This window comes from Dioscorea cayenensis, unplaced genomic scaffold, assembly GCF_009730915.1.
Source record: "Dioscorea cayenensis subsp. rotundata cultivar TDr96_F1 unplaced genomic scaffold, TDr96_F1_v2_PseudoChromosome.rev07_lg8_w22 25.fasta BLBR01000186.1, whole genome shotgun sequence".
Classification (NCBI taxonomy): Eukaryota; Viridiplantae; Streptophyta; class Magnoliopsida; order Dioscoreales; family Dioscoreaceae; genus Dioscorea; species Dioscorea cayenensis.
This window is the reverse complement of record NW_024086577.1, coordinates 80,185-91,457: the sequence shown is the minus strand read 5'-3', so window position 1 is coordinate 91,457 and position 11,273 is coordinate 80,185. Positions and strand designations below refer to the sequence as shown.

The 11,273-nt window shown below is 43.4% G+C and overlaps 2 non-coding genes across 2 annotated transcripts; one reads left to right on the top strand and one right to left on the bottom strand.

Annotated features, from left to right (window-relative positions):
- Positions 1-3,695: 3,695 nt before the first annotated feature.
- Positions 3,696-3,802, bottom strand: LOC120253745. The gene has a single exon (XR_005534390.1). It is a non-coding gene; the product is annotated as a small nucleolar RNA R71 (small nucleolar RNA).
- Positions 3,803-10,704: 6,902 nt separating this feature from the next.
- LOC120253744 lies at positions 10,705-10,811 on the top strand. Its single transcript, XR_005534389.1, has one exon. It is a non-coding gene; the product is annotated as a small nucleolar RNA R71 (small nucleolar RNA).
- The last annotated feature ends 462 nt before the right edge of the window (positions 10,812-11,273 follow it).

The following is an 11,273-nucleotide window of genomic DNA, read 5'->3' as shown; positions in this document are numbered from 1 at the left end:
TGTATCTGATTCCTAAAGATTGATCCAACCCTAATTCCCGGCGAAGGATCCTAACCCCCTACAAGGTCCCGGCGGAGAAATCTCTCAATCTCATGCCTCACACCAAATATGGTTGCATAGAGCTTAGGGAACGGAGATAGAATACACTCAATCGGAAGGGAGAGGGGACACTCCACTATCTCATGACTCATCCTCTCAACCCTCTTTAACCTTGAAGTTCTAACTCTAATGGAGACCTCTCTCACATCAAAGTAATAAATCATGCAAACCCAATCGACCACAAGGATTAATTAAACAAGCAAGCAATGAGAATACAAGATTAAAACTTAATCAAACTCGGATTAAATAGAAACACTAACCAAATCCACAAAAGATGAGAATCCTAGGGTTCACAAGCCCAAATACCCTCTAGGGTTTTAGCTCTCCATGGAGCAACATACAAAAACACACCATCAATGAATGAAATTACATTAAAAATCATAGAAATAAACCCCTTATATATGAACCGATGGCCTTGATGGAGAGCTTCGACGTCTTGAAGGACCCACTCGAAGCTAGGTTCACCGGTGGCTTCCTTGATGCTACTGACGAGGAGGAATCGATCAAAGTTGGTGATGAAGCACCTCCAAAGCCGCAAAGACCTCCTCTCCAAACCCTAGCCGTCTCATCCCTCAGGAGCCGCACAAAAGATGATAAAGAATAGGGCAAAACGGCTATTTGTAGGCCTTAGATCGCGCCTGTCACTTACCCTCATGCGCCCGTGTGGATTTTCCACGCGGCCGCGTGGACTGCAGGAATTTCCACGCGGGCGCGTGGAATTTCCACGCGGGCGCGTGAACAGTAATTTTGATACAGTGCTGCTACAGTACTTTTGCTGCATTATTTTTCGCAAAAACGCGGTCCAATCACTCTTCTCTTGAGGCCACATGTCCGGGCACACGTCCATGTGGTAGGCTATAAAACTTTTCTTCATCGATGTATCTTTGAGAGGTCTTGCAATCTTCATAAAGAGAAGAAACATGAAGATGTGGCTGCCTTTGTGCCCTTCCAACTAGTGAATTGATTTGAATCTTCTTGGAAGTTGGCACACATCTCCATGTTTATAAACTCCTCTCGTGTCTTGGTCCTTGAATTGAACAAGAACTCCCAACATTATGTCTTTATAGCCCATCTTTGCGTCCTTTTTACTCTTCAAGGCATTCACAACCTATATGCATAAAACAACACCAAATACACAATATGAGACATAAACCATAGTAAAAATGATGCTCAATGCATGTAAAACATATATAAAAATATGTCTACTCAAGCATTTATCAATGGTCATGTCGATGGTCTTGTGGAGAGTCCTCTACTTGTCGCAAGGGATCCTTTGTCCAGCCTAGGATACACCTCGCCGGATGGATGCCGACGAAAGCTCTCCCAATAACCTTCTTCCAAACGACGCGCGATGTCGTAGCCATAGAGCCTCTCCAAAAACTTAGCCAATACCCCACAAAACCCTAGCAGAACCCCCATCGCAAGTTGGGGAAAAAATGGAGAAAAGAATACCAAAGTCGGGGCTGATTCGGCTTTAAATAGGGCTGGAATCGGGCGACTACACGGGCGTGGATGGTTCACGCGCCCGTGGGGAATTTCCACACGGGCGTGGGTAATTTCACGCCGCCCGTGTGATTCTTCTCGAACTGTCATTTTTCGCCGACTGTGAGCGATGACTATGCCAAAAATACTTCGAATCCACTTTTTTCATCCGAGTAACATAAAGCGGGCATGCGTTTATGCCGTGGATCGCTTTGCTTCTTCAATAACGGATAAGTTGATGGAGATCTTGTTCTATGTGCATAGGTCGGAATGCTCGAGTGTGACTACCTTTGTGCCCCTCCAAATGGATGTGCCAAACTCGAATACGAGGAGATTGGCACACACTCTAGCATCTCACATCCGACCTATGTCTTCGCATTTGAACCTTAGCAAGATTTCCTCCAAAATCGGTGCATTGTGATCCACATTGGCTTCTTTCCTTCATAATTGGTTTCACAACCCTACCTGCATAAAAGTAACATAAAAAACACACATATTAATGTAAAAACCCGAGAAACGTAATGCTCAACATAAGGAAAGAATGCTTCGCATTCATATCACACAAGCACTTATCAGAGAGCTAAACCCCCTAGTGCGTACTTGGGTATTTGTGAACCCTAGGATGCATTCGTTTCATTGAATCTCTTTATTATGCTTTCAATTAATTGATGTTTATTGTGAGTTCCAATATTGTAAGCTTGATTTTTTTAATACTCCCCTAGAGTGACACTAGGGTTGAAAGTTCTTGTTGGTAACTCTTGCGAGTGAGTGACACACCATGAGAGTTAGACGAAGCTAGATTGGAGAGGGTTGAGAGGGTGAGTCGAGAGGTGATTAGTAGAGTGAATGGGTAAGGGAGGACCTTCCGCTGGGGCTTAGTTGTGAGTGCAACGGAGTGAAGCGTTGATGTGATTTTAGCATCTAGGACTTCTAGGGACCTTCCACCTGGACCAAAGGGTTAGTTCTACATATAGGAATAGGGTTTATCACTTGGAATCCCTAGAACGCATTGCAATTCTATATGAGTGCGAGGTTGAGAGGTTATTCAATCTCTCCTCAGGGACATGGATAAAGTTAGGCATAGTTGACCTTAGATATGTGACCATGTAATTAAGGATTTCCATGACTCATTGTCGCATCAATTAGAAAATATAATAGTGGGTTCTTGCACTTGAAACGATTGTCTTAGGCGGAATAATATCTGAGTACCCCATATCTATCGATTCTCTTACCTTCTCCTTTGCTTGTGTTCTCTATCTTCTTGCTTTTACTTTTGTTATTTCATATTTTGTCACACATATCACTATTCATCTTTCACATTAGTTAAAAAATAACTTAAGTGTCTTTATTCTCTACTCATTGTGGATACGATACCCAGTCATCTGGGATTATTACTTCGACACCCGTGCACTTGCGGTTTACACGCATATTTGGTCGTGTCAAGTTTTTGGCGCCATTGCCGGAGAGTAGGCGTTTAGATATAATTTGCACTTTGTTTTCTTAGCTATTCATTCATTCATTTATTCTATTTCATATCTTCTTTTCCATCATCATTCTGATTTTGTTTTCTTTCTTTTGGTGCAGCTCTAGGTTATGACCCGAGAGAACCCTTCGATATTGATTAAAAGAGATCTAGAGCTCGAACGTACACTTAGAAGAAAAGGGAAAAAACCTGTGCAAGAACATCCTAATCTAGCTAATTTGGAAGTAGAAGAATCTGAAAAGATAGCAGAACAGAATGAGCAATAGCGAACATTATCCGATTATGCCAGACCTTCAGTATTCTAGCAAAATCGAGCATTGTGCGTCCCCCGATTACAGCTCAGAACTTCGAGCTGAAGCCGGCATTCATCCACATGTTACAGCAATCCACACAGTTTAATGGTTTGACCGATGATGATAGGAATAGTCATATAGAGAACTTTCTCGAGGTGTGCGATATGCTTAAGATAAACAGGGTGACGGATGATGCCATCAAGTTGAGAGCCTTCCCATTTTTCTTAAAAGGGAGAGCGAAGCAGTGGCTACACTCATTAGTTAGAGCATCAATTACCACATGGGAGGAGATGGTAAAAGCTTTTCTTGCCCGTTATTTCCCTCCCAGAAAATCTGCAAAGCTTAGGAATGAGATCTCATCTTTTGTACAGTTGGAATTGGAGTATCTATTTGAGACATGGGAAATGTTTAAGGAGCTCTTGAGAAAGTGCCCGTAATACTGATTCCCGGAGTGGATGATTGTTTAGACCTTTTACAACGGTTTAAATCCAAGTACAAGCCAACTCTTGGATGTGGAAGCAAGAGGTACCTTAGGTAGCAAGACCCCCGGTGAGGCCCGTCGGCTAATTGAAGAAATGGGGTTAAACAGCTACTAATGGAATACTAGGAAGAAGAAAAAGGTGACCGGTCTCCATGAGATAGATACAGTAACCTCATTGGTAGCTCAAGTGGAATCATTGAGTAAGAAGTTAGATCTTCTAACTTTGAATAGAGTGGTGGCTGTGACTACTTGCACCCAGTGTGGTGGAGGACATGCTCCCTCTGATTGCCCGATCTCTATTGGTGATGCATCTTCGGTTGAGAACATCGATTTTGTAGGTAATACGATGAGGAATCAAGGAAACCCATACGGAAACACCTACAATCCGGGTTGGAGGAATCATCCCAATTTTTCATGGAGCAACCAAGGTCCACAAAAGGCCATGGGGCCATCGGATTTCCAACAACAACAACAACAAGCCACAAAAATTTGGAGAAGGCCTTGACTAGGTTTGTTCAATCATCTGATACAAGGTTCCAATCAGTTAAGGCTACAGTTCACAACCACATCGCCTCTTTGCATAATCTTGAAAATCAACTAGGGCAGATTGTGAAGTCTTTATCAGAAAGGCCACAAGGAAGCTTGCAGAGTAACACTGAGACCAACCCTAGAAAGCATGTGAAGGCGATCACTTTGATAAGTGGTCGTGAGGTTGAAGGTAGGCTTCCGAGTGAGAAGCCCAATGAACATGCACCCGAGGTTATAGAGGTTGAGAAGGGAGCAAGCAAAGAGAAGGAGGTGGCACCCCCACCTTTCAATCCAAGAATCCCTTATCCCTCCAGATTGAAGAATAACCAAGGGGATGAACAGTACAAGAAGTTCCTTAGTTTGTTCAACCAATTCCACATCAATATTTCTTTTGTTGAGGCATTGGCCCAAATGCCTAAGTATGCAAAATTCTTGAAGGACTTGTTGACTAACAAAAGGAAGTTAGAGGAGAGTGCCTCTCAGTGATTTTAGATGCTTCTTGTTCGGCGGTGTTGCAAAAGAACATGTCGAACAAGAAGAAAGACCCCGGAAGCTTCATCATTCTGTGTAATATTGGCAATCTAGGTGAAGAAATGGCATTGGCGGACTCAGGGGCCAGTATCAACGTCATGCCATACATCTTCTTTCAAAAACTAGGTTTGGGCGAGCCTTGGCCTACTAGGATGACTTTGCAATTGGCGGATGGAACGGTGAGACATCCAAGGGGTATCATTGAAGACATGCTTGTCAAGGTGGACAAGTACATATTTTCTGTAGATTTTGTGGTACTAGACGTCGATGAGGATGCGGATGTACCCTTAATACTTGGGAGGCTGTTCTTGCGGACTTCCAAAGCATTGATTGACATGGACGGCGGAGAGTTAAAATTGATAGTTGGTGATAACAAGCTCACATGCTTCCATGCTAAAGCCTTGCTGCATTCTGTTGATTTCGATGATACTTTGTATTTTCTAGACACTACTGATGAGATTGTTGATGAATATATGCAGGAAATGTTCCATCCGGAGCAGTACGAGGATTTGTTCGACCAAGAGGAGGACAATGAAGAAATCATGATGCTTGGTTCAACGGAAGAATTACCATCTCATCCATGGATCTTGAAGAAGGTGCTCCGGAAGATGAAGAGGGCTAGGAGACGCCACCGGAAACACTTCAAGGCTGTTGGATGCATGCGCGAACCGAACAAATTGGATGAACCATTACTAGGTGGTCCCAAGCCTGTTAATTCCCCCTCTACCTTCAAGAGACTTTGCTCATCATATTTCCAAGCCATGGGAAATAGGGCAACCTTCATCTATGAGCCCCCGTGAGGTAGGACAAGGTACGTCAAGCTAAGGGACGTTAAACAAGCGCTTTTTGGGAGGCAACCCAAGTGTTTACTGTTTTCTTAGTTTGGTAGTTAAGAGTTTGCATGAATAAATTATTAAGTGTTGGTGTCTTGAATTTTAGATGCTTTTGCTATGAATTTGATTGTTGGTTTTAATTTCATCATGTGCTTTCATGTGAATTTGGCGAAGCTTTGGTCATTTGAGCTATTTTCCATGTTTTTCACTGGTATAAATTGCATAACAGGGTAGGCTTTGAGTGTGTAAACATGTTCAAAAATTTTCTGCAGAGCCTGCAGAGTTTTCTAAGGCATCCAGAGAAAACACATGGGCATGTGGAATTAACACACGGGTGTGTGGAATTAACACACGCCCGTGGATTTGTATTACGAGCTCATCTAGAGAAGGCACAAGGACGTGCGGCTGCCCCTGTGAGTTGGTCATGTGAATGTCCATGTCCATGCAGATTTTCTGCACGAGCGTCTGCAACACTTAGAAATTTTTCTCAATTGTCCAAAGAAGCCACAGGGGCGTGAGGCTACTCCTGTGGGTCGGGCGCACGGGTATGGATATTTTTTGCACGGTCGTGTGTTTGCATTCAGAAGCAGTGAGTGTTTTCCTGAGAGTGCACAAGGGCGTGCATCTTCCCCTATGAAGTTTTCCTGTGAAGACGCACGACCATGGGTAATTTCTGCACGCCCGTGTGGATGTACCAAACGCCAAGAGGCATGTCCTTTTAAAAGGATTATTGTTTCTCTTCACCCTCATAACCTCCATTCATCTGAGAGCACCCTTATATTGTTTTCCATCCTCGTATCGCCGATTTGGAAGAATTTTGTTTGGTTTTCCGGCCGATTCTAAGTTCTCTCATCTCAACTCATTGGTAAGCCTTATCTTTGAGTTTCTTCGCAAATTCATGACTTTCATCGACGAAATTAGTTAATAATGCTTTGTTTCTACAATTAGAATGGTTGTTTACATTTAACACAAAGTTAGAAGCGATATAATGGTGCATTTATGGATTTTAGAGGCACGGCCATGCGTTGTTCACGCCCCGTGGTTCCACACGGCGTGTGGAAATTCAACACACCCGTGTGGATTTCTGCAGCATTCATTAATTAACTTGTTTGGTCGATTTTCTTTTAAATTTTGTAGAATGTGGCACCTAGGTCAAAGAAGCAAGTTGATAAGCGGCCGCGAGAGTCATCTCCTGAGTCTGAGAGCATGATATTCTCCATCCCCGAGCACTAGGCTCGGTTTGAGCGTCTGCCGAGACTTTAGTTCAGACAGACTCGATTCTTGGACATGAGTATACTGAGAGATTTACAACAAGAAGATGAGTTTGCAGATGAGGTCGAGGATCTCGTTTCGGCGGGTGGTTGGAGGCAATAATTGTCGATTAGAGAGCCAGCCATCCGTGAGCTTACATTGGAGGTCTTGTTGTCATTCGAGTTTGACATATCCTATACGAGATTTGACAGCATCGACGTCATTCAGTTCAAATCACTTGGACATCACTATAGTCTTAGTATCACTCAGTTCTCAGTTCAGCTCGGCTTGTACGAGGAGGTATTTACAGACACTGAGGAGTACTCTTAGTTACTGACAGATTATCCTGGAGTGTTGACCTCACAGAGAGCATAGATCGCATTATGTGGTCAGGGCCAGTATGAGCCGGCGGTGTCCAAGGCCACATGACTTTCTAGACCTGTGTATCGATATCTACATGCCATCATGAGCAGGTTGGTGAATGGCCATGGTGATAGCACTGCCGTTTTGAGCAGGCAGGAGCTTCTGTATTTGTATTCGATGATGCAGTGCATACTGATCCATCTTGGGAATATCGTCGCAAAGTACATTCGACATCATGGCTAGTATGCAAATTAGGTGCGATCATCTTGGGTCCGTACATTACGAGATTAGCTCTGGGTATTGGTCGTTTGGGCGCAATTCACGGGGCTGAGAAGACGAGTATACATGTGCGCCTAAGCCTGGATACTATAAGATTGATCGGCATGGTCTGCAGAGTTCGGACGGGGGTTTATGCTCTTGTGCTACCGACTTTGGAGTTAGCCGAGGAGAAGGGTGATGATGCTGAGGCTTTCCAGCCTGCCCCCGAGCCTCAGCCAGCACCGATGGAGGCTGAGGCACCTCATATGGCAAATGATCCATCCCCAGTACGCATGTTTCCACCATCTCGAGCCCATGATCATTTTGAGAGGCTTGAGGGTGCTATGGGGGTGATACAGACAGAGGTCGCTGAGGCCCGAGTAGAGATTACTGAGATTCAGGCTACGCAGGCCACACAACATACAGAGTTCATGGCATGTTTCGACATGTTACAACAGATTTTAGAGCGAGACGTCTCCTCATCATTTATCCTACGGCCGAGGATCCTCCCGGCATGTTCAGTACCTTCATCCCCTATTCCATCACCGATTGACCCGCCATGTACTTTATCACTAGCAGCACCAGCAGCACCAGTAGTAGAGGAGCCAAAGCGTGACACCGACACTTGATTTATTTTCTTTCATCCATATTACGTTTACACTAATACTTTAGACTTATACACTCAGAAAAAACTCCCCTCCGGTAGAAAGAGCTACCACCTCAAAAGTGTGAAAGACACCTTAGCGGCCGCTTTAGCAAGGGCTACCTTAGAGGATATGTGAAGCTACTACTATCTTTGAAATGTTTTGTTACTTTGTGTAGATAAAATAAGTCCCTTATGCTTAGAACTTTGAGGAGTATACTTTGGGTCATTTTGAGTGAGCTCACACAATGACATGATTTCGGGTTTGTTGTCCTTTTTTATTCAAGTTTTTAGCTAGAGCATTGATTTTTCTTATTTAGTGTTGAAATTTTTCCCTACTTGTAGAATGCTCTCTTTATATGCTTTGGTGAACCTAAGGCCAAGCACTTCCAATATTTCCTTCATCTATGCACATAATGTTTTAATTTTTGCTTGGGTCAAGAAAAAGCTTAAGTGTGGGGGAGTTTGATAAGTGCTTGTGCGATAAGAATACAAAGTGTTCTTTCCTTGTGTTAAGCATTACTTTTCTCGGGTTTTAATGCTAATATGTGTGTATTTATGTTACTTTCATGCAGGTAGGGTTGTGAGACCGATTGTGAGAGATAGAAGCCAATGTGGGTCGGAATACACTAATTTGGAGAAAATCTTGCTAAGGTTCAAACACGAAGACATAGGTCGGGTTCGAGATGTGGAAATGTGTGCCAACCTCCTCGTATCCGAGCTAGTACAACTATTTGGAGGGGCATAAGGGCAGTCACATTTAAGCATTCCGACTTGTGCATATAGAACAAGATATCCACCAACATGTCCGTTATTGAAGAAGCAAGGCGATCCACGACGTAAATGTGTGCCCATTTGTGTCACCTCGATGAAAGTATGGATTCGGGAGTATATCAGGCCGGTATTGCAGCAGGGTATTGTAGAGAGCACTGTAGCAAACAATGTAGCAGCACTGCATACAGTCGGCCTAGAAAATATGAAAACTGAGAATCCACATGGACGTGTGGAAATTCCAGATGGCCATGTGAAAAATCCACAGGGGCGCCCACATGGGCATGTGGAATCCATATCTGCCAATTGTAGAACCATTCTCGTTGGTCTAAGTTCATCATGACCAAGCTTCAAATACATGGTATAGGGCATAAAATTAATGCACGCCCCTGAGTCCGCTTGTGCATTTTCTTGAACTCCACCCTCGAGTACACATGGAATTATGAAGCTTCCCGGATCTTTCAATTTTTGTGGGAGCTTTTTCTCCAAAATGGCCGAGCAATTTCCCGTGAGTGCAACTGTGCCCTCTTCTTCCAATTTTCTCTTGTTTGTAAGCAATTCTTTTAAAAACTTGGCATATTTGGGCATTTGAGTTAACGCTTTCCACTATTGGGATGTTTATGTGGAGTTGCTTGAAGATATTGATAAATTTTCTGAATTGAGCATCCTACATATCTTGCTTCAATCTAGCCGGATAGGGAATTGAAGGTTTGTATTCAGACGGTTTTGATGAACCCTTTGGTGGAATTTGTTTATCTTCACCTTGCTTGTTTTTCTCAATAATGTTTTCCGCTATGTTAGGGTCTTCCACTTTGGCTACCCTAGTCTCCTTGACACTTGGGTCAACTCTGACCCTTGTCTCAACCTGTTTCCCGCTTCTATGGGCAATGGCCTTCAAGTGCTCTCTTGGGTTCTCCTCAGTGTTGCTAGGAAGACTGCTTGAAGGTCGCTCAAATTTGCTTTAACAAGCTGCCCACTTGGTGCTCAAGGGATTGTACAGAAGCTTGGAGGTTCCGTAAAATTGAGCCTATCTTATTGAATTGTCCAGCATGTTGAGCAAGCTGAGCATTCACCTTACTGAACTGAGTATCCATACTGTTAGTTATGCTATTGAACCTTGATTCAGTGTTAATCATGAACTTAGCGAGCACATCTCCAGTAGTAAATCTCTTCTCCAATATTGGTTGTTGCATTTGCGGACCTTGTGGAGATGGTGCAGCTCTTGATTCCATGAAAAGTTTGGGTGGTACTTCCACCCCAGATTATAAGTTGCGCTATAGGAAATCCCTTGTGGCCTTTGTCCCCCAATATAATTAACATTCTCAATTGGGGCGATAGAGGAACTAGCAATAGGACATTGGGTGACACTATGCCCTCCACAACATGTGCTACAACTCATCACCGACTCTGACTTCGAGCTACTACCTATGAGCATATCTATCTTACGAGACAACACATCAACCTTTGTGGCAAGAGCATCATTAGCATTGACTACATAAGTTCTGGCCCCTTTTTGTGGTGCACCTCTTGAGGCCCAATAAGACTCATTGCTTGCCATTGATTCAAGTTGTTGCTCGGCTTCATCGGGATACTTGTTGCTAAGAGATCCACCCGCTGCGGCATCAATTAATTAATGAATTGCATAATTCAACCCATTGTAGATGATCTGAACCCGCATCCAAGAAGCAAAGCCATGATGGGGGCATCTTCGAAGAAGTTCTTTGAATCTCTCATAAGCTTCAAATAGTGTCTCCGACTCTTCTTATTTAAACACCGAAACTTCTTGCCTTAGCTTCACCGCTTTGCTAGAAGGAAAATACCTTCCCAAAAATTTTTCAACCATATATTTCCATGTTTTGATCAATCCCAGTGGTAAGGATGTGAGCCAGCGGCATGCTCTATCTCTCAAACTGAAAGGGAATAGTCGTAGCCGGATCACATCGTCAGTCACCCCGTTTATCTTAAAAGTAGAACAGATTTGAAGGAAATGAGAAAGATGATCATGGGCATCTTCATTTGCAAGACAATTAAATTGGAATAAATTTTGGACCATGCCGATGGTGCTCGCCTTGATCTCAAAATTATTTGTGGTGATGGATGGCGCTTGTACACTAAATTCTTCTCCCGTGAATTGTGGCCTTTCATATTCGGATAAAGTACATCTTTCTTCGCCCATGATTACAGATTCTTTGTCCTCAATTTCAATGTTTCTCCCACTAATGCTTTCACCCACTTCTCTAAGTCTTCGACGCAAGGT